Consider the following 24,097-nt stretch of genomic DNA (forward strand, 5'->3'; position numbering starts at 1 on the left):
CAACTTTTAAGGAGTGGTGAAAATGGTCGCAAAGGTCATTGGACTGTGGGCAATATGCCGTGGTGTGATGCAATCCAACGCCAAGGTTCTGGGCCATCGTAGCACAGAGGTCTGAAATGAATTGGGTTCCACGGACAGAGGAAATATTAGATGGGGTGCCAAACTGAACAACCCAGTACTGCATCTGCAGCCATCATTGATGCCAGAGGGATGACCTCTGGCCACCTGGTGGTATGGTTCACCATGGTAAGGAGCTGTGTGAAACCACGGGAGGGGGGAAAGGACCAACAAGAATCACATTAACGTGGTCAGAGGGATGACCTCTGGCCACCTGGTGGTATGGTTCACCATGGTAAGGAGCTGTGTGAAACCACGGGAGGGGGGAAAGGACCAACAAGAATCACATTAACGTGGTCAGAGGGATGACCTCTGGCCACCTGGTGGTATGGTTCACCATGGTAAGGAGCTGTGTGAAACCACGGGAGGGGGGAAAGGACCAACAAGAATCACATTAATGTGGTCAGACCGTCGCTCAGGGACCTCAAGAGGTGCCAAAGGCGCCTGAACATGCCGGTTAATTTTTGCCCACTGGCACTCCGCACAGGCTGCGGTCTAACCACGCACGTCCTTTCTAAAGCCGTGCCAAACAAACTTTAGTTTCTCTGAGGTCTCCCAGCCCAGATGCAAGAGGCCATGTATGGAATTGAAAACCATCCATCTCCAGTTCGCGGGAATGATGGGGTGAGGCCGACCAGTTGAGACATCGCACAGGAGAGAAACCTCAGCTTTCCCAAAATTAATGTCAGCCAACCACAGGCCTGTGACTGCTGTTCGGTAAGCCTGGACCTCAGGGGGTCAGTAGCTTAGTCAGCTGCCATGCTGGCTCAGTTAGCCCCTATGTGTATGGCCTCAACAGCTGGCAGTGAGAGGCAATCGGCTACAGCATTATTTTTCCCCTCGACACGTTGTATATCAGATATGTAGGCCAGGTGGTGTTGCTGCCGTGCAGACGAAGGGTTTGATATTTTGGTCATTGCATACACAAGGTGTTTGTGGTTAACAAACGCTGTGAAACGGTGACAGTCTAGAAGAAAACAGAAACGGCAGACAGCCAGATAGAGAAGCTCACGGTCAAATGAGCTGTATTTCCTTTGGTGGGGAGGGTGGGGGGAAGATGGGAGCTGCCGGCTGGAGAAGGTGAGCTGCTGCCACACGCCTCCGACCAATGGTTTGTGCACAGCACCCACAGGGTAGTCTGAGGCGTCAGTTGTAATGACTATAGGTGCATTGGGGAGTGGGTGTGCTTTAGAAAGTGATCGTTTGCTATCATCAAATGCTCTGGTCATGTCCGTAGACCATTCAAACACGTGATTCAGGTATTGTCTCTCAGTGCACCATACAGGGGGGAACATAAGTTCAGTAACTTGTGAAGTGAATCAGTGATAGAAATTCACCATCCCTAGTTTTTTAGTAATGCAGGGTAGTGGGAAATCCATAATAGCGGCTACTCTTGATGGGAGGGGTTTTGCACCTTCTGTGGGGATGCCATGGCCGAGAGTTAATGTTTGGCAACACAAACTGGCATTTAGCAGGGTTAATAATCAACCCATGTTGGCTTAAGTGCACAAAAGTGTGCAGAGATGAGATACGTATTCAGATTTGGATGCATTGGTGACAAGTATGTCATCCAGGTAAACAGAAAGAAAATCTCACTCTTTTAGTACAGAGTCCATCAGCCGCTGGGAAGTGTGTGCTGCATTTTTCAGCCCAAACAGCATGTGCAGAATCTCAAAAAGGCCAAATGGGGTTACCACAACTGTTTTGGGAATGTACCCTGAGCACACAGGCACCTGATGCAGCCGCTAATTACATTGACTTCAGAAAAAAATAACTTTCCGGCTAAACGTGCCGAAAAGCCCTGGGTGTGTGGAACTGGGGTGGTGGTCTTGTTAAGGTGTCGGTAATCACCACGTGGGCAGCGAATCCCATCAGACTTCAGGATCATATGAAGGGGCTGTTCAAGCGACGTATAGTTGAACAGCCCCTTTACATACACTTAGGTTGAAGTCATTAAAACTCATTGTTTAACCACTCCACAGATTTCATATTAGCAAACTATAGTTTTGGTAAGACATTGAGGATGTCTACTTTGTGCATGACACGAGTAATTTTTCCAACAATTGTTTACATACAGATTATTTCACTTTTAATTGACTATATCACAATTCCAGTGGGTCAGAAAAACAAAATCAAAAGAAATCAGCCAAGACCTCAGAAAAAAAAATTGTGGACCTCCACCAGTCTGGTTTATCCCTGGGAGCAATTTCCAAACGCCTGAAGGTACCACATTCATCTGTATAAACAACAGTACGCAAGTATAAACACCATGGGACCATGCAGTCGTCGTACCGCTCAGGAAGGAGATGCATTCTGTCTCCTAGAGATGAATGTACTTTGGTGCAAAAAGTGCAAATCAATCCCAGAACAACAGCAAAGGACCTTGTGAAGATGCTGGAGGAAATAGGTAGGCAAGTATCTATACCCACAGTAAAACGAGTCCTATATCGACATAACCTGAAAGGCTGCTCAGCAACGAAGAAGCCACTGCTCCAAAACCGCCGTAAAAACGCCAGACTACAGTCTGCAAGTGCACATGGGGACAAAGATCTTACTTTTTGGAGAAATGTCCTCTGGTCTGATGAAACAAAAATTGAACTGTTTGGCCATAATGACCATCGTTATGTTTGGAGGGAAAAGGGTGAGGCTTGCAAGCCGAAGAACACCATCCCAACCATGAAGCATGGGGGTGGCAGCATCATGATGTGGGGGTGCTTTGCTACAGGAAGGACTGGCGCACTTCACAAAATAGATGGCATCATGAGGAAGGAACATTATGTGGATATATTGAAGCAACATCTCAGACATCAGTCAGGAAGTTAAAGATCGGTCGCAAATGTGTCTTCTAAATGGACAATGACCCCAAGCATACCTCCAAAGTTGTAGCAAAATTGCTTAAGGACAACAAAGTCAAGGTATTGGAGTGGCCATCACAAAGCCCTGACCTCAATCCAATAGAAAATTTGTGGGCAGAACTGAAAAAGCATGTGCGAGCAAGGAGGCCTACAAACCTGACTCAGTTACACCAGTTCTGTCTGGAGGAATGGAACAAAATTCCGGCAACTTATTGTGAGAAGCTTATGGAAGGCTACCCAAAACATTTGATCCAAGTTAAACAATTTAAAGGCAATGCTACCAAATACTAACAAAGTGTATGTAAACTTCTGACCCACTGGGAAAGTGATGAAAGAAATAAAAGCTGAAATAAATCATTCTCTCTGCTATTATTCTGACACTTCACATTCTTAAAATAAAGTAGTGATCCTCACTAACCTAAGACAGGGAATGTTTTCTAGGATTAAATGTCAGGAATTGTGAAAAACTGAGTTTAAATGTATTTGGCTAAGGTGTATGTAAACTTCTGACTTCAACTGTAGAACCTCAAGTCTTTCCATGTTGGCAAACTCACCTTCACATGGACTGGTGGACCAGTTGAGGGAATGCGGTGCTCCACCCCATGTCTTGTGACTGTAGCAGAGAATGTGGGCTTGGTAAGGTTTGAGAATTCGCCCAGCAGTCGAGGAAACTCACATGTGATGGTGTATGCACTTGACAGAGTAGTTGTGGGGAACTTACTGGGGGAGTAGGTAACAACTCAAAGTCCTTGACCTCCACATGCTGGCAGTTCTTAAGATCGACTAGCAACACTTTGGCACATGGGGAATCGGCATCGTGAAAAGGTCTAGCCACAACGTCCCGTGTGTAACATCGCCCAGTGAAGCAGACCGTCACCCGTCGTGTCTGATAAGCCTGGATCCTGCTGCCGTTGGCCTCCAGCGAGGTTCCATTACCTTTTTGCCTTATCAATAGGTGATGCTGGCAGCACCTACCTTGCGCACTCGTGTCTCATAGGACACGTTGCCCTGAAAGGGTGTCCATAATGAACAGTAGACGACCCTGGCAGCTGGAACCCACAGTGCTCACAGACCTCTGATGTCCCTATGCGCTGGCACTGTCGAAGCTCCAAGGCAGTCAGCACTTCCTAGTGTTTATACTGAAGTGAGCATAGCAAAAGCACAGACCCAGCATCGCCTGTTTCACAGCCATGGGCATGCTTATGTTGGGGGCCTTGCTGACTGAGCTTACTGAGGTAGAGAAAGGGCGAGGAATGATGCACCGCTGACTGGCTGAGTGTAGACTATCGGCCATTTTAGCAAGCTTCTTATAGTCCTTCATGGATGCTTACTGAGGGCTATATGAACTTGATCAAGTATTTGCTGCATGAAGAGTTCTTTAAAAATAAAACAAGGATGGAGATTTCTCAGGAGAGACAACATGTAGTCCATTAGATCTGTCAGCTTACCATTGCTGAAACCGTAGAACAACTGTTTGGCGAAGACTGTACAAGGTGATTTTTCAGACGGGCGTGAAAGCAGAGTCACCACTCTTGCCGCGGTGGAATTGCTGAGCAACGCTACCACATAGAACTACTTGGTGTTGTCAGTGGAGATTTTCTGCAGCGCAAACTGGGCCTCAGCTTGTACAAACCAAGCAATGGCATTTTACTCCCCAAAGCTCAGGTAGTTTCAAAGCGACTGTATTGGCCAACATGTTCAATAACTCTGGAATCATTCTAGAGTGGGGTCACCAAAGTAGGCTTCTGCAAATAAAGTGAAGTGAGGCATTTTATATTGAACTACAGGAGTTTTTAGGGAAGGCAATGGGCAGGGAGTACAAGGGACAGAGGTGGGAAGAAAGAAAAGGTTTTCAACTACACACAAGATTCTGCAGACGTTGGAAAGATTGCACAACACATACAAAATGCTGGCGAAACTCAGCAAGCCAAGCAGCATGTATGGAGAGGGATAAACAATTAAAGGTTCAGGCCAAAACCCTTCATCAGGATTGGAAAAAAAGTCAGAATAAGGAGGGGGAGGGGAAGAAGTACAAGCTGGCAGATGACAAACGAGACCAGGTGAGAGGGAATGTGGTAGGGGATATTGAGGCATACACCTATCATTTCCCAACCTCTTGTTATAAGACCATTAAATAGCTCTCTATAATGATAAGCTGGACACTTCATCAAGAACCTGTCTGCATCAGGCACGAATTCTGGTGGTCACCGATTTTTATTCCATTTCCCGATCCCATTTTGCCATGTCCATAAGACATAGATGTCACCATATACAACCCTGAGATTAATTTTTTGCAGGCATTTACAGGAAAATAACTCCAGCCTTCACTCAGCTACCTTCAGGAGGATGTCTCTTACACCTTGAGGGGCCCACTACTCTTAGTCAGCACGTTGGCCTTGTTTAACCTGCTGTGAACTGGAGTTTATCCAGTACACAACTGGCCAATATCGCAGCTGAGTAAAGTATGACTGTGTAAGTTTACAATTGGTCCATAGGAGATTCTCAAGATTGATCCCAAAGAATGAATGGGTTGATGTATGAGGAATGTTTGATGGCTCTGGGCCTGTACCCACTAGATTTAGAAGAATTAGGCAGGGAACTCATTGAAAACTATCGAATATTTGAAGACCTATATAAAGTGGACATGGAGAGGATGTTTCCAGTAGTGGGGAATCTAGGACCAGAGGCCACAGCCTCAGAATACAACTATATCCATTTAGAACAGAGATGAGGGGGAATTTCTTCATCCACCGGGTGGTGAATCTCTGGAATTCATTACTGTGGAGCCAAGTAATTTAGTGTATTTAATGTGGAGGTTGATTGGTTCTTGATTAGTCAGGGAGCTAACATTTAGTGTAGAAGGCAAGAGAATGGGGTTGAGATGGAAAATAAATCAGCATGGTATGGGATGAATGGCCTAACTGCTCCTATGTCTTATAGTGTGAATGTCTCTAACATCTTGCAGATCCAGACCCTTCAAACTCTTTCATCCCTTCAACTTCTGGCCTCTCCGACATTCCCAAAAGAAATCACTCCACCACTGGTTTCCTTACCTCCGTTTGCCAAGTCTCCAAGGTCTGGAATTCCTTCCCTGGCTTAATCACTCCGTCCTTAACACTGATGCCGAGGAGGCATACAGGAGTGAGACAGAACAGTGAGCTGGGTGTTGTAACAGCAACCTTGCTCTCAGCACCAGCAAGACCAAGTGATTCATTGTGAACTTCAGGAAGGGGAAGTCAGGAGTTCACACACCAACCCTCATCGAGGGGTCAGCTGTAGAAAAGTTGAGCAGTTTCAAGTTCCTGGGTATCCACATCTTAAAGGATCTATCCTGGGCCCAACTTATTGATGCAATTATGAAGAAGGTACGTCAGCAGCTATACATCATTAGGAGTTTGAGGAGATTTGGTATGTCACTAAAGACTTGAGTAAGTTTCTACCAATGCACCATGGAGAGCATCCTAATTAGTTGGAAGCACCAATGCACAGGATTAGAAAAAGCTGGAGAGGCTTGCAAACTCATCCAGCTCCATTATGAGCACTATCCTCCCCATCACTGAGGAAATCTTGCAAAGGCGAAGCCTCAAGACAGAATCCATCCCTCACCACTCAGCACATGGCCTCTTCTCACTACTGCCTTATGGGAGGAGACACAACATCCTGAAGGCACTCACATTTTAACAGCAGCTTCTTCCCCACCACAATCAGCCCATGGACACGCTCACTATTTTGCTCCTTTTGCACTACAGGAAATGTCCAGTAACTTTTTGCATTACACTGTACTACTGCTACAAAACAAGAAATTTCACAACATATACCAGTGTAAGAGGTCACCCTAGTTTGGGAAATGGGTCCAGAAGAGACCCTATGAACTGTGCTTCTACTAAGAGAGAGAGAGGGAGGCATCCAGTGCAATGAGAGAGAGAGAGAGAGAGAGACAGAAATTGCTCGAAAGAATGACGTTATGGTTCCTCTGCTGATTGTTTACCTTTCTCCGAGGTCACTTGCCTGCTTGCAGAGAGTCTGCAGAAAGCGGTGGGCGGAGCAGGTTGATGGACTGCTCGTGTCCAACATGTGGAGATATAAAGCAGATCCGCTGAGACACACCAAGCCACACCACGAGGCACACACAGTGTTGGACACTGAACGAGTTTTGTGCACCCACGGGAAGGTGGGGTTTTGGAGGATCGATTTGGGGAAATGGATTAGTGGCTCAGTGTGAAAAGGCGCGACTGGTGGGGAATTATTTGTGTGTCCACCCTTGCCTAGGTGATAATTCCACCACTGAAGAACGGTTGTACGTGCTATGGTTATAGTCGGTGACTACAACAGGATTTCGGAAGACAACGGGAAGATTGCTGGCGACAGCTTACATCTCACCTCTCTCTCTCCAACATTACTCAACTAACTACCTCAAACTGAAAAGAGCTTGGTTTTGTTCCTATTTCCACACACACACACACACATCATTGCTAACCAGTTCAATATATTTGCATTTATATTACTGTATTGCTTAGTTACTAATAAATATTATTAGTCCATAGTGATACCTGACTCTAATGTGTTTTCCATTTCTGCTGGTTCTTTAACCCGGTCACGGGGTACGTGACACCAGTGATACTAAACTTGATTCTGAATGTCCATGTGAAATTGTTATCATCTGTTTTCATATCTCTGGGTGTGACTGGATATCATTTTGACCAGAAATGCCTCAAGACTTTGCTACAAAGTCAACACTAGTGAACAACTGGTTGTCATGATGACGTACATTTGAAATGCAGCCATTTTCCTCAGAGACAATTCAGTGATTGTCAGGGAATGTTGGTTAAGATACAAATATTGTTCAGATATCAGGTAAAATCCCCCCCTTTTCTTTCAAATAGTGAACTGAAAGGACCTGTTACTCTGTATCTCAAATTAAAAACCAAAATAAAATATATAAAGTGAGTTCACTGCATCTCCTGCTCACCCCTTAGAGAATGTGCAAGACATTGGGTTTGAGGTTGCATCAGAAAGGTAGCAGCTCCTCTGATAATGGCCGAGAGCATCAGTTCCTGTCCCCAGTACCTTCACTAGCAGATTACATCAGGCCCATGCCCAGGATAGCAGAATGTAGCTGAGAGCAGTGTGAAATAGCTATTTTTGTTTTAAAGGCCATTTAATGAAGGACTTTAAAAGAACGTTTGATGAGGAATGATGGGGGTGTCATGGGCAGGGGCAGCAGTTATTGCTCATCCCTAATTGCCTCTTCTACCAGGTTCTGGAAGTTGTGCCCTACATCAATCATTCTCCTGAATCGGTGTGGATAATTTCACTCACCTCCACTGATTCTACAACCTACAGACTCACTTTCAAGGACTCTTCACAAGTCATTGTCTCAATAATACTTTTATTTTCAGTTTGTCTTAACACATTGGTTAGTGGTCAGTCTTTGTTTATGTATAGTTTTCCATAAATTCTACTGTACTATTTTATTTGTCTGTAAATGCCCGCAAGAAAAGGAATCTCAGAGTTGTGTATAGTGACATAAACATACTGTGATAATAAATTTTACTGAACATTGCCCTTAAGGGGAAGATGACGAGGGAATCACTTGTTCTTCTGGAGAAGTGCTCCCACAGTTGTATTTGGTAAGGAGAACCAGGATTTCGATGGACTTGAGTTGAGTTGGATGGTGTCCCCAACAATTGGTGATGCAGCTAATGAAGTGAAGAATATCTTACAATGTGTTTGAGCTGGATAACTGGAGCTTCAGGATGCAATCACTCACCAAGGGACAGCCAGCCTCTGACTCCCTGTACCCACATTACTGTTGTGTGGTTGGAGCGTTGGAACTCAACCACAGAGAACCAGTGAAACAGGTGTGATTAAATGTAATAAGAACCAAATCTGTATGGGCCCAAGTTTCGCATGTATAGATCTGTCCTTGCACAAACACAAAAGGCTCTCTAGAAGGACTACAGTCTGACACCCTCCATGTCCATTGACACAAGGGATTCTGCAGATGCTGGGAACTCACCTCCTTCCCTTTCTCCCATGGTCCACTCTCCTCTCCTATCAGAGTCCTTTTTCTTCACTCTTTTACTTTTTCCACCTATCACCTCCCAGCTTCTCATTTCAACCCCCACTTCCTCACCCACCTACCTTCCCACTCACCTGGCTTCACTTATCACCTTGTAGCTTGTTCAAAAGTACATTTATTATCAAAGTATATATACCATACATAACCTTGAAATTCATCTTTTTGCAGGCAGACACATAATAACAAAACACAATGAAAAAAACCCACACCACAAAAGAGCTGGTGCAGTCCTTCCCCTCCCCCAGCCCCACCTTCTTATTCTTGCCTCTTCAACTTTCCCTCCCAGTCTTGGTGAAAGGTCTCTGCCTGAAACGTCGCTCTGTTTCTTGCCATAGGCACTGCTTGACCTACTGAGTTCCTCCAGCACCGTGCGTGTGTTGATTCTGTATTGAATAGAAAAGGAATGTCAAATGGAATTTGTTACTGAAGGGGTCAGTTTGCAGGCATGATGGAGCATACCTCAGTAAAGCTGGCAGGAAATTCAAGATCCCGTCCACCCCAGACATTCTCTCTTCTCCCCTCTCCCATCAGGCAGAAGATACAGAGGTCACGTGTCACCAGGCTCAAGGGCAGCTTCTATCCCACTGTTATCAGACCACTGGCTATAATCACAGACCTCTTCATGACATCAATCTACCTTGTTATGATCGTTCTTTAATATTTATCTGCGCTGTCCTTTTTCTCTGGTTTTTACACTTTATTCTGCATTGTTATTGTTTTACCTTTTCCTACCTGAACTCATTGTGTAATGATGTGAACTGTATGAACAGTATGTAAGGCAAGCCTTTCACTATCTGCACACATCCAACAAAAATATACCAATACCATACAGGCTGGGAGGCAGTGGGAAAGAGTTTAAGGATGGAGATTGAATCAGTCTGATTTATTTTGTCAAAGTTTATCAGCACTAACTTTTAGTTTCTCATGTGAGAGCCAAAGTTCAGTTGTATTGAGGTGGCACTGTTAAGAGTTGCAGCTTCATGGCTCCAGCAACCATGTTCAGTTCTGTCCTCCAATATTGTGCATGGAGATGCTGCCTGTCCTGTTGAGAATTTCATGTTTTGACTTCAGCTTTGCAATAGGAATTGCTTTGAAATCTCGATTCAGGAGAATGTAAATAAAAGTTGCATTCTATTGGCAGATTTTAATCTGCAGAGTGTGTAACAAAGGGTTTGAGGAACTGACCCCATAATTTAATGGAAAATTACTTTGGAGTGATCTGCACTTTGCATCTGTTTGATTCCAGATGAACTTTTCTGCATGTAATTATGACCTTTATCTCCAGTGCAAATTATACCAGTACAATCTGACACCTGCCAGTCAAGGATGGCATGCAAATTACAGGATAATGAGATGGAAATTATGCATTTTGTTAATAGCTTTGCCACATACTGGAGAAGTATCTCAAGCAGTACTTGTGAGATGTATTTTCAGATTCAATAATTCCAAGAGAAGTGTGCCTTAAAGACTGAATACAGTGGGGCTCAAGTCTGTGGAACCAAGTGCTCCTGTGTAGGACAACACACACATGTTTGGGATGAGTTTTGGGCCTGGCTTGCTGAATTCCTCCAGAATTTTGTATGTTTTGCTCAAGTTCTTCTCCAGCATCTGCAGAAGCTCTTATGTTTACTCCAGTGGAGGGAAGACCTCTGAAACAAGAAGGAGCCTTGGCTCCTCAGTGATGTGAGAAGCAAATCAAGACAATCTCTAATGAAACAGGTATGATTAAAAGAACGGAGACCGAATGGGTCCAAGTTACACATGTGTAGAACTACCTTTGCAGTATCACAAAAGGCATTGTGGAAGGATCACAGTCGAAGCCCCACCATATGTAATAGCTGGAGCAGAGTCCAGTAGGGAAGACCCTCAAGCAATGAAAGTGTGCATCACCCTAGCAATTAGATTCCAGAGATCTGTGGGAACAGGGCTCCAAGTATCAAGGAGCACAGGACAGAGCTTAAGTGAATGTTGGGGGGGCAGGGGGTGAAGGGGGACTACATGCCAAAACATTGCATTTCCAAACATCTGGCAAATTTAATTTTTTTAATATTAAAACTTCTAGCCTTTCCATGGTGCCATTTAGAGGGTCCAGAAGAAGTTTGATAATAAGAGGGTTAAGTTACAAGGAACCTTTGATGTCTCTAGGCCTATACTCGGGCAGTTCAGAAGGAGGAGGGGATTAACATTTGAATACTCAGCAGGTTCCAAGGCCTCGGTAGTGTGGGTAACAAGAGGATATTTTCATTAGTTGGGGAATCTAGAAGCAGAAAGCACAGCCTCAGAATACGAAGATGTCTCTTTACAACAGATGACAGAATTGGGTGGTGAAGCTGGAATTCCTTGCCACAGACAGCAGGAGAAGCCAAGCCATTGAGTACAGTTGAGTACAGAGGAGGCTGATAGACTCTTTAGTAAGGATGTCAAAGGTTACAGGGAAAAGGCAGGAGAATGTGGTTTAGAGGAAAATGATCAAATGTGGGAGCAGACCTGATAGGCCGTATGCCTGACTCTGCTCCTATCTCTTATGGTCTATAGCTTCTTGCTGTGTCCAAGTTGGTAGCCAAGTTTATGTATTACAATATCGATGGCATTGGCTTTGAAGTCAAGGTAAAAGGTACTACAGGTAGTCCTTGAGAACTCTGCACAGATTTCTCTGCAAGGGAAACATATTCTTCAATTCCTACCAACGCCATAATTGTTCTACATGTTTATTAGAATTCTCATTACATTAATCCACCCCAGTACTGGCTATAATCAAATTATTTTAGAAAAATAGAGGGCAATGGGTAACCCCAGGTAATGTCTAAGGTAAGGACATGTTCTGCTCAGTTTTGAGGGCCAAAGGGCCTGTATTGTGCTGTAGGTTTTCTATGTTTCTGTGCAACGTACTCTATCTAGCCATGAAGACCACAAAAATTACCTGTGTGAAATGTTTTAAAAATCAGAAATTACCTAATGTTACTTCTGCAAGTCACTGATAACCCTGTACACAAAGCGATTGCTCCCTTTAAATAATCAGATAGTGGGAAATCAGTCACTGGGGAAAGAGACAGACATTCATAACTGGCCAACAGTCTCATCTACCCATTACCTCCCATTTTAATATACATTTATTATCTCGCTAGAATTATAAAACAAATATGTCAGGAAATTAAATGCAATCCCACATAATGAACAGAAGGTACTGGAAACACTCAGCAAGGCAGGGAGCATCTCTGACAGAGAATCTGAGTTATTTTCCATATGAGAGAATTGAAGAGGTTAAACTGCAGGTGCCGGAACTCTGGATTACACGTAGAGTCAGAGTCATAGAACACTACAGCACAGAAACAGACCCTTCAGCCCATCTAGTCTGTGCCAAACCATTAATATGCCTAGACCCATCAACCAGCAACAGGATCATTGTGTCCCTACCTCTCCCATTTATGTACCTATCCAAGTTTTTCTATTTGAATGTACAAAGCAAACCCACACCCATCACTTCTGATGACAGCTCGTTCCACACTCTCACCACCCTCTGAGCGAAGACTCCTCCCTTATGTTCCTCTCAAATATTTTGCCTTTCACTCTTAACCCACGAGTTCTAATTCTAGAATCACTAAACCTCAGTGGAAAATGCCTGCATGCAGTTACCCGATCCATAATTTTGCATACCTCTATCAAATCTCTGCTCATACTCCAACACCTCAGGGAATAAAGTCCAAACAGTAGGTGGCAGAGGTAAAGATGGCCTCAGAGGGTGACTTCTCCCAGCGCATTAGTGAAACAGTTAAGTTCTTCCTCTTCTAATGCCTCTGTTTTCCTTTTCAAGGTGGCTGGGCTCCTGTTGGGAGTCTGATCCACAGTGGCAATCAAACTGTGGTTCTGCGTGGTAGCATGTTCCCATTCTCGCTCTCCCCTCTCCCTCTCTCGTGAGGAGAGTTTGCTGCCTGCTCTCAAGTCGGGGAACTCGGGGAAAAAAGGCAACGCTTCAGACTGTAACATCGAAATAGCAACTGGTGTCTACCCTCTCACTGTGGAAGGAGCGTTATCTGTCTCTCTCTTGTTTGGGATCTCATCTTTGGGATGTCGAGATGTTGGAGTGGACAGTTAGTTTTTTTATGTACTGTAGACCATGGTCTCTCTCTGGGGTTCTCTGCTGTTGACTGCATGGTGGGTGGTGGGAATGCTGATGCCTTATGCCAAAATAAGTGGAGGTGAGGGAGAGGGAAGGGTTGACGCTGCTTGCGTGTGGAAGGGAGCAGGGGGCTTTGAGGTTCATAAGTTTTTTTTGTCATTCGTTCTTTGGGGTTTTTCTGTTTCGCGGATGTCTGTGGGTAGTAAGTGTAATTTCTCTTAGAGCAATGACTTCTCTTAGCACTGCATATGGACTGATAACTTACTTATGCGCATTGATCTGTTGTCTACACCTGCACATTGATTGTCTCTCTCTCTCACTGCAATGTGAATACTCCAGTTAAAGCCATCTCCTGTGTGCGTGCTTTAATTTAATTGATAGGTAGTTGCACAGACACAAGAAATTGGCGATGAGTCTGAACCTGAATGTCAGAGAATATTATCGACTGCACCAATGGTTACAAGACTGGAGCTGCATAGCATTACTGAAAGATGATCACAAAATCATATGGATCACAATAAATGTGTCTAGCGTAACAATGAAAATGGAACTGGATAAAGGGTCAGCTTAGTCTATAATTTAAGAGGCTGACTACAAAACTACAATCAGAAAATGCCTCAGTGATGCTGAAGACCTACACGGATGAGAAAAAGTGTCTCCCAAAGGCAAACTGAAAGTGAATTGGAGGCCAAACACAGTAGTTGGAGCTTCATGTGTTGAAAAGTGGAGGGCCAGAACTTTTCAGACGCGAATGCTTGAGAAAAATCCAACCAGACTGGCACACAATCAAAGCTCAGTGTGTCATTAACAGGAAAATGCAGCCTTAATGGTAGCACTAACCACAGACTGTCACTGCGGCTTGGTGCTAATGAGGTGTTTGAGAAGGGGATTGGGAAACTCAAAGGAATGAAGGCCAGAATTGAATTGAATGAAACAGCAACACCAAGATTCCATAAAGCACGTCCAGAGCCTTACGCACTACATCCTAACGTTGATGCTGAACATCAGAGCTTGGAGGCATCTGGAATTCTCTCCAGAATTTACTCCAAGGTTGAGTGGAGTAATTGGGACACACCCGTTGTCCCGGTGATCGAGGAAGGGAAGGCCGAAGCCGTTGGCATACATTGGGGTTTCAAAGCGAGCATCAACCTGGTGCAGTATTCCCTGCCATGAATAGAATGCATCTTCGGCAGGTGGGGAGAAGTTTTCAAAGATTGACTTGTTACAAGCCTACCTGCAAGTGGAGATTGAGGAGTCAAACAAGAAGTTCCTCACAATCAGCACTCACAAGGGATGTTCCAGTATAATCGTCTCGTCTTTGGTGTCGCATCAGCTCCAGCAATTTGGCAAACAGCAGTGCACCAAGTGTTCCAAGATATCCCAGAAACAGTGTTACCTTGATAATATCATCGGTACAGGCAAAAATGGTGAAGAGCACGTCCAGAGCCTTGGTACAGTGCTTATCAGGCTGAGTGTGTATGGTCTGCATGAAAAGAGAGAGAAATGTGAGTTTTTCAAGAATGGAATCTCATATTGTGGACATGTCATTGACAAGCAAGGCTTACATATGTCACAAGACAAGACTGAAGCAGTACTGCAGGCACCCAAACCTGAAAATGTGTCACAACTCAGGTTATACCTTGACCTTGTAAACTACTTTCACCAATTTTTTCCAAACATTGCTACAGTGCTGCACCCATTGAACACACTGTTACAGACAGGAGCAAAGTGGGAATGATCAGAAAGATGTGAAAGAGCATTCAAGGAAACAGAGACTAATGACGTCAAATGAATTGCTCACTCATTATGACCCACCTCTGCCCATCAGACTGGTGTGCAATCTATCCCCATATGGCATTGGTGCCATCTTGTCACACACTATGAAAGATGGATCTGAAAGTCTGATTACGTTTGCTTCAAGATTACCGATGAATGCAGAATGCAACTATGCACAGATCAACAGAGAGTCCTTAGTCTAGTATGGGGAATAAAGAATTTCCAGCACAATCTCTATGGATAAAAGTTTACACTAGTGACAGACCATCAGCCGCTGTGTCCATTTTCAATCCCAGGAAGGGAATTCCAGTGATGACTGCCAATTGGTTACAACATTGGGCATATTCCTAGGAGCCCACTTTTAATGACAGAGTTCAAGGATACCAAACAACACAGCAACACTGATGGCTTGTCATGTCTTCCACTACTGGCAACTGAAGAAGGGAAGCCTTCATACCGTGACCCAGCAGATGTGTTCCACAGTACATTGGTGGACCAGTTGCCGGTAACAAATTCAGAAATACAAAGGGAAACAAGGAATGACCCAACATTCTCAAAAGTCTATGAAATCACCATGCTAGGATGGACAGCTCATGGTAACCCTATGAGTTCTCATCAAGACGAGACCAACTGTCGATTGCCAAAGAAAGCTGATGTGTGGATGTCTTGTTGTGGTTCCTTCTAAACTGCGCACCAGAGTGTTAGAGAATCTGCATGAAGGACACCTGGATATAGTCAAGACGAGGAGTCTCACCGGGAGCTACGTGTGGTGGCCAGGAATAGATAAAAAGATTGAGGCTTGGCCAAAACTTGTTGGAGATGCCAAAAAGTTCAATATGCACCCTCATGGGCACCGTCACATTCGTGGGGCTGGCCATCGTCACCATGGCAAAGAGTATATATTGACTTTGCTGGAGCATTCATGGACTCCATGCTTCTGATTGCTATGGATACTTCTTCAAAGTGTCCAGACTTCACTGACTTCATATCAATTAAGTCAACCACCTCAGGAAAGACTGTTTGCACTCTGTGGAAAATCTTCAGCAGAAACAGCTTACCTGAACAAATTGTGAGTGACAACGGACCACAATACACGTCAGAAGGGTTCACACAATTCGTGAAGAAAAATGGCATCAGATATTTCAAGGCAGCTCCTCACCACCTAGCAATGAATGGTTGAGCTGAAAGGTTTATCCAAACCTTCATTAAAGCGATGGACATGGAGGACATTTCTCTACAGCACAAGGTGGACAACTTCCTTTTTGTGTTTTGGAACTCTGTTCATATGGCGACAAATCAAACACCTGCAGTGCTGTTCATGAGCAGGAATCTGAGATCTCACGTAAGCCTCGTGAAACCAGACCTACAAAGGGAAGTACAGAATAAACAGTTTAACCATAAGACTATCAGACATAGGAGCAGAATTAGGCCATCTGGCCCATCAATTCTGCTCCACCATTCAATCATGGCTAATTCTTTTTTTCTATCTCCTCCTCAACCCCAGTTCCCGGCCCTCTCCCTGTAACCTTTGATGCCATGTCCAATCAAGGACCTATCAAGCTCTGCCTTAAATACATCAAACGACTTGGCCTCAACAGCTGCACATGGCAACAGATTCCACAAATTCACCACCCTTTGGCTAAAGAAATTTCTGCGATTCTCTGTTTTGAAACGACGCCCTTCTATCCTGAGGCTGTGTCCTCTTGTCCTAAACTCTCCCACCATGGGAAACATCCTTACCACATCTACTCTGTACATCTACCAGCTGCCAAGTAAAGTTGCAAGGAGCTTTAAAATTGTACAGGAAGTCCTAGCATGTGATTACCTAGAGGACATGTGGTCACCTGGTAGGATAGCTACAAGAACTAGACCACTGATGTACACAGTGGATGTTGGAGATCAGATATGGAGACGTCATGTAGACCAGTTATTGGATGATCAACTGAAAAATACGCCCGAGTTGACTGCATCCAACAAGCCGGACACATTACAGTCTCAGTGACGATAACTGACACCGGAAATCGAGAATGTTATCTTAGACAAGACACCTACCAAACCTGATGCCACTCCACAGGTTCAGAAGCACTACTGTGAAAGAAACAGAGTGCCACACAAAAGACTGAAGTTAGTTTTGGACTGTTATTGTGAAAGCATGTTTATTTGGAGTATGGGTTTATGAATGGGAAATTGAATGTTTTATACAAATACAGTTTATGTCACATTAATCTAAAGGCAGGGAGTGTAATGCTTGGATCTATTTCTTTTAGAGCAATGACTCCCCTCAGCACTACATATGGACTGATAACTTCCCTGTGCACATTGATCTGTTGTCTATGCACGCATAGTGATCTGCGCTCTCTCTCTCTCTCGCTGCAATGTGAATACACCAGTTAAAGCCCTTTCCCACATGTATGCTTTTAGTTACTTGACATGTAGTTACACAGGTGCAACAGTAAGAATTTCAGGTTGCATATTGTGTACATTCTCCAATATTGAACCTTGCAAAATTTCCTTTGCTCTCTTTCAATCAGGTTAAAACTTGAAAAACAAAGTTCAAGTCAAATTGCAAATGAGCATTGGCAGGCATTGAGATTTAATTATTCACTTAACAGTCCTGAATTATTCATACAAAGTTCAAAGTAAATTTATTATCAAAGTACAGATGTCACCATATACAACGCTGAGATTCATTTTCTTGCAGGCATACTCAGTAAATGTAATAACCATAATAGAATCAATGAAAGACTTCTCCCAAAAGGGCAGGCAGCCAGTGCACAAAAGACAACAAAGTGTGCAAATACAAAAAATAGATTTATAAATCAGAAAAAAAAAATAGAGAATATGAGATGAAGAGTCCTTGAAAGTGGTTGTGGAAGCAGTTGAAGAGTAGGGCAGGTGAAGTTGAGTGCAGTTAACCCTTTTGGTTCATGAGCCTGATGACTGAGGGGTAATAATTGTTTTTGAACTTGGTGGTGTTGAGTCCTGAAGCTCCTGCACCTTCTTACTGATGGCAGCTGTGAGAAGAGGGTATAACCTTGATGGCGGGGTCCTTGATGGACGCTGCATTCCTGTGACAGTATTTCATGTAGATGTGCTCAGTGGTGGAGAGGGCTTTACCCATTTATGCAGATGGAAGAATGCAAAATAAATATTGCCATCAAATTCTGGAATCAGGTTTCCCATCATTGTCACGTTGAAATGACATTGTTGCTTTGTGGCAATAGTACAGTGTGAAGACCAACATTACTACAAGTTACAAAATAGATCAAAAGGAAAATGAAGTAGTGTTCATGGACTATTCAGAAACTGGTATTGGTATATTACTGTCACACATACGAGGGGTGATTGAAAAGTTCGTGGCCTAAGGTAGAAGGAGTCAATTGTAGAAAACCTAGCACATTTATATTTCAACATAGTCCCCTCCTACATTTACACACTTAGTCCAGCGGTCGTGGAACATACAGATCCCTTCTTTGAGGAAGTCGGCATCTTGGACCTCCAGAAAGTGGTCCACAGCAGGAGTGATTGATAAGTTTGTGGCCTAAGGTCGAAGGAGATGAGTTATACAGCTCTCGTTACATGCACATGCAGTTCAACTCTCTGAGGTGAAAATGCAGGAAGTTTGAAGTTAATAACTTTTGTGGTATTTCTGTTTCAGATAAGTGAAAATTGCAAGTAAGCACTGTCTGAGAAAATGGACAACAACGGCCTTCGTGCAGTCATCCGCTACCTCGGTCTCAGGGGCTTATCACCCAGGGAGGTCCACGAGGACATGGTGGCAACACTAGGGGAGGGTGAAAAATAAACGTGCTAGGTTTTCTAAAATTTACTCCATTTACCCTAGGCCACGAACTTATCAATCACCCCCCGTACTACAATAGAGAGAAAAGCTTGTCTTGTATACTGTTCATACTGATCAAATCATTACACGGTGCATTGAGGTAGGATAAGCTAAAACAATAACAATGCAGAATAAAGTGTAAACACTTCTAAAAAAGTACAATGCAGGTAAATGATAAAGTGCAGGAACAGAGGAACTGCAGTTGCTGCACCGTAGAACAGGGCACCACCAGAGTCTGCTAAATCTTCCTGAAGGTCTTTTGCAGTCAAACAGGGGTTATGATTTGCCTTTCTAGCAATCCTAGGAGCAGTTCTCCTGGAAAGTTTTCTGTCTTCCGGACCTCAACTTGACCTCCACTGTTCCTGTTAACGGCCATTTCTTAATTACATTACGAACTGAGGAAGCGGCTACCTGAAAACATTTGCTATCTTCTTATAGCCTTCTCCAGCTTTGTGGGCATCATTTATTTTAATTTTTAGAGTGCAAGGCTGCTCCTTAGAGGAGCCCATGGCTGCTGATAGTTAGGACATGTTTTGAGGAGTCAGGGTATTTATAAAGCTTTGAAATTTGCATCACCTGGCCTTTCCTAATGATGACTGTGAACAAGCCATAGCCCTAACAAGCTAATTAAGGTCTGAGACCTTGGTAAAAGTTATCTGAGAGCTTAAATCTCTTGGGGTGCCCAAACTTTTGCAAGACATCATATATGTCAAAAATTAAATTAACTAAGTAGTGCAAAATGAGAGCAAGAAAAAATCAAAGAGGTAGTGTCACACAAACAAAATGCTAGAGGAACTCAGCAGATCAGGCAACATCTATGGATAAGGACAAACAGTCGACGTTTCAGGCTGAGACCCTTCATCAGGACTGGAAAGTTCAAAGTAAATTTTATTATCAAAGTACCTATATATCACCATATACAACCCTGAGATTTATTTTCCTGTAGGCATACTCAACAAGTCTATACAATAGTAAATATAACACAATGAAAGTCCGTCCAACTAGGGTACACAACCAGAATGCAGAAGACAACAAACTGTACAAACACAAAATGAAGAAGCAATAAGTACCGAGAATGTGAGATGAAGAGTCTTTAAAAGTGAGTTCATTGGTTGAGGGAACATTTCAATGATGGGGCAAGTGAAGTTAAGTTATCCCCTTTTGTTCAAGAGCTTGATGGCTGAGGGGCAGTAATTCTTCCTGAACCTGGTGGTGAGAGTCCTGAGGCTCTTGTACCTTCTTCCTGATGGCAGGAGTGAGAAGAGAACATGACCTGGCCCTGATGATGGATGCTGCTTTCCTGCGACAGTGTTTCATGCAGATGTGTTCAATGATCGGGAAGATTTACCCGTGATGGACTGGCCAGTATCCATTACTTTTTGTAGGATTTTTCATTCAAGGGAGTTGGTGGTTCCATACCGGGCTGTGATGCAACCAGTCAATATACTCTCTGCTACACATCTATAGAAGTTTGTCAAAGTTTTAGATGCCATGCCAAATCTCCAGAAACCCCTAAGGAAGTAGAGCCGCTTCTGCGCTTTATTCATAATTGCACTCATGTGCTGGGCCCAGGACAGGTCCTCTGAAATAGTAACTTCTTGGAATTTAAAGTTACTAATCCTCTCCAATGAGGACTGATTCATGGGCCTCTGGTTTCCTTCACCCGAGGTCTACAATCAGCTCCTTGGTCTTGCTGTGGAACAGTTCAGTGCTGGGGTGAGTGAAGTTATCCTCACTGATTCAAGGTTGAGGGGTAAAACTGCTCCTGAACCTGGTGGTATGAGTCCTGAGGCTCCTGTACTGTCTTCCTGATGGCAGCAGTGAGAAGACAGCATGGCCTGGGAGGTGAGGGTCCTTGATGATAGATGCTGAGTATTGTACATTTAATATTTCAACAATATTTGAGTAATTTTGTATAAATATTGGTTGATAGAGCATTGTTTGTTTAAATAATTCATCATGGTTATATGTTTAAACACGTGAATTGCACACGTCATCACATTGTCACTGATACTTACGCGCCTCACTTAAAGTAAACGCATAGTTAGACTCACATTTTGGACTCCTGTGTCTGCTTTTGAATTAGTTTAATGTTTTGACGTTAGAAAACATGACGATGTCGATGAGGTATTTTTACAATGAACCTGATACGTCTACCCACCTGTTAAAGTACAACAAGATGTTCAAACTAAAAAAACCATGGTGAGTAAAATACACGGCCCAGCATGTGCAGATACATCATGTTAAAAAAAACAATCAACGGTAAAATTCAGGGTTCATAAAAAGAGTGAGTACCAGGTGATAATAATCATTTAAAAATCAGAAATGGCTGGCTATATTGGAAAGTTTGACAAGTTTGATTATGTAATGGGTAATTGGCTAATGTATCTTGAACTATTGGAACAGTATTTTAAACCAAATAAATTAGCCGATGATAATACCAACTTGCTGAGTTCACTGGGTTTAAAGACATACAAGTGGCTTTGAAGTTTGACTGCTCCAACCAGACCAGCAAAAGTGATGCAGGATTACTTAGAACTGAAACTATTGTTGACTGCACAATATTGTAAGTTTAATAAATAGAATCAAAAAGAAGGGGAGTCCATTTCAGCATACCGTATGTGGCTGAATGGAAGAAGTTGTCTGAGCATTGTAAGTTTGATAATGGCCTTAAATATACACCAAGAGAGTGTTTAGTTTGTGGAATCTTAAAAGAAAGCATTTAAAAATGGCTCTTAACTGAAGCAAGACTTACATTTAAAAGAGCAGTTGAAATTGCTGTTTCAATGGAAACTGCAGACCGATGCAAAAACAGGAGGACCAGCATTGAGGGGATGTGATTGGCTGAAAAAAGTGCAACTTGATGAGCGATCCATCCACCATTTGCATGCCATGTCCCTTGCAATGAAGACAACTGAAAGTAAATTTAAAAAGGTACTGGATGATGCCATCACTGTCTCCATGCTGAACACCACGAGCCATTGTCCAACATAGGGAAAACAGGTGTTGGTGCCAACCTCTGTGCCTCTGGTTGGAAAGCATGTGGGACCAAGGAAGGAGCACGCTGACCAGAGGAAACATGAGAGTCCGACAACAACTATTTTCATAGGCAACATGTCTGAGAAGCCTCTGATATGTTAATCAGGCAGTTATTTGTGAAATGAGACTGGACAGGGAAGTAAACCAGTCTTTGAAGAGTAGGATGATGCAGTGTAGCCTGCTTGTAATGAGGGTATATACCAGCAATCAGATAGAGCTTAAAATCTCCTTCTGAGTTTAGGACTTTGTGGACACCAAGCCCTATACTGTCACAAATTGTCTACAGCAGAGTGAGGAGTTAGAGAACTTGCACCTGCTGCGGTGACCAGAGACACTGTAGAATAAGTTACTCTAAATCAAATAGTGCAGAAGACACAGAGTGCAATCTACCACAATCTTATTAAATGTAGAGTGGAGATTGATCCTCGGTCACATGACTGAATACACAACATAGCAACAACATGTTCTGCTCTGCTTCTGAACTTCAGTCTCATTGACTTGTCTCATGTCAGCTTTCAATGTACAGACACTACACTTACTTCTTGGGCACATGAACCTGACAATGATTTTCTAATATTCTGACGATGAGAAGGCCATTATTTTCCTTTCACTGACAGAGTTATTTTCTATTACATATAAATAAGATCTATCCAGGGTTTGTACGACAGTTGTAAGACACAATTGGATAGATTTTTGCATAGCAGAGGTAATTAAAGACTATGGGGGTAAGGCAGGTAGGTGAAACTGAATCCATGGTCAGATCAGCCACAATCCTATTGAATGGGAGACCAGGCTCGATAGGCCAGATGGTCAACACCTCCTCCTATGTTCATAAACAACAATCCAGGCAGTATCCTGGTAACCCATTTCTGTTCCGTCTCTACAAGGTGTTCTGCAGGCTCTGGAAATCCAGAGTAACACGCACAAAATGCTGGAGGAACTCATCAGGTCTTGGTATGAAATGTTGCCTGTTTATTCTTTTCCATAGTTGCTGCTTGACCTGCTGAGTTCCTCCAGCATTTTATGCATGTTACTGTGTACCGTGTCCAAAGCATTCTGTAATGGAGTGACTAGAACTGCGGGCAAAAGCTGAATTTCCAGTATCTGCAGAATCTCTTGTGTTTATAATCAACTTGTTCATTTAAACTGCACTTAATGTAGAACTGCTGGAAACTTTGCTGGAGTATTGCAGAGTTGGTAATTGTCTTATTTTTCAAAAAGAACAAAGGGTTCTCGCCTCCTTCCAAAATCATGACATAGGCAATGGTGAGAATCAGTCAGTCTTTCCTTTATACACAAACATGTCATGACAGTACAGTCTGTCTTTCCTTTATATCCAGACACTTCACAAGAGTACCTTAAGGGGGTATAAGCAAATGAATCAAACTCTTTAAAGATTTGACCAAAACCCAAAGCAGGAGAGGCATCTTTAACTCATGAAATGAAAAAAGTGATGGAGCTGCTTGCAAAAAAACAAGGAAATTCGCCCTCATATAAGGTATTTTCACCCACAGAACTGCCACTTACTGGATGATTTTTTTTGTTTCTTGCACCACTCTCTCTGCAAACTCTAGAGACTGTTGTGTGTGAAAATCCCAGGAGATCAGCAATTTCTGAGATACTGAAACTGTCCATGGTCAAAGTCACTTAGATCCCATTTCTTCCCCATTGTGATGTCTGGTCTGAACAACAACTGAACCTCTGGACCATATCTGCATGCTTTCATGCGTTGAGTTGCTGCCCAATGATTGGCCGAGCAGGTATTTGCATTATCCAGCAGGTGTACAGGGGAACCTGATAAGTGGACGCTGAGTTAACCTTATACCTGCTAGAATTTTATACAAAATATTCAACTTAAAATAAACCAAATAAAGTGAAAATATATTTTTCTCCATAACTGATTGAAACTGCAAGTTGTTATATCCAAAACTACACACACAAAATGCTGGAGGAGCTCAGCAGGTCAGGCAGCATCTCTGGAAATGAATGAACAGTCAACAATGTATTTTGCTGTAATGTTATTCTCACTGCTCCGTACAGAGGTGCCTCTGTCTGCTCACTCGGTTCCCTATCTGTCAGTTGCCAAACAGCAGCTACATTCCACACAGACTCTATTTAAGTCATTACTTCATTTCAAACATATTACCTATTTTTTTCTCCTGTACAGCTCTCAGTTTAAACAGACAGCTGGGAAGTTTTCAGCAGCAAAGGAGTTATCCATGGAGAGGTGAACAGAGCTTAAGGCTTCAGGTCACGAACTGTGAGAAGGT

This window comes from Hemitrygon akajei, chromosome 9 (genome assembly GCF_048418815.1).
Source record: "Hemitrygon akajei chromosome 9, sHemAka1.3, whole genome shotgun sequence".
NCBI lineage: Eukaryota > Metazoa > Chordata > Chondrichthyes > Myliobatiformes > Dasyatidae > Hemitrygon > Hemitrygon akajei.